Consider the following 660-nt stretch of genomic DNA (forward strand, 5'->3'; position numbering starts at 1 on the left):
GCAAACTTTAATCTCTCCAGTTTTAACAAGAGGGGGCCATTGAACATATTGCTAGCAGTCCCAGTCTTGAATGGTATGGTACGCCCGTTCAGACATGTCATATATCATGACAGTTTGTGTCATATTTAACAATAATATATAAGTTTTGAGACAGCGTCCTGCTGAGATCGTTGGATCAGTCAGGAGGCCCGCGAGCGGTCCAATGCGCGCGTTCAGGTTGCAGTCTCCACTTGGAGGTGTGGGTTCAAATCCCCACTTCTGACAGCTAGGGTAGTTTACATTTGGGTAACGAATGTCTAAGATTGATATATATGGGAAAATAAAGAAACTTAGCAGGTTCTGGGTAGTTAGAGGACATGATGTGGGCATGAGAAACAGCAATTCCAAGTGCCGAGTGTGTGAGTCTCCTCTTTCTCTCGGTCTAACGGGGATTGTAAAACCATTTCGATAAACTTCCCCCCCTGAGACTGGCTCTGTACTTCTAATTTGAAATAATCGGAGGGTCTAAGTGTGTATTTTTGAATATCATTGATACCAACATCAGGGTCGTCTGCACTCTCCAAGGAGAAGCGAGTCCCTGATGCAGCATTTTCAACAATTTTTAAATTAATTTCATCTTTCGGGAACGACGGACTGTTATCGTTTATGTCTATTACTTCC

This window comes from Etheostoma spectabile, chromosome 10 (assembly GCF_008692095.1).
Source record: "Etheostoma spectabile isolate EspeVRDwgs_2016 chromosome 10, UIUC_Espe_1.0, whole genome shotgun sequence".
Lineage (NCBI taxonomy): Eukaryota > Metazoa > Chordata > Actinopteri > Perciformes > Percidae > Etheostoma > Etheostoma spectabile.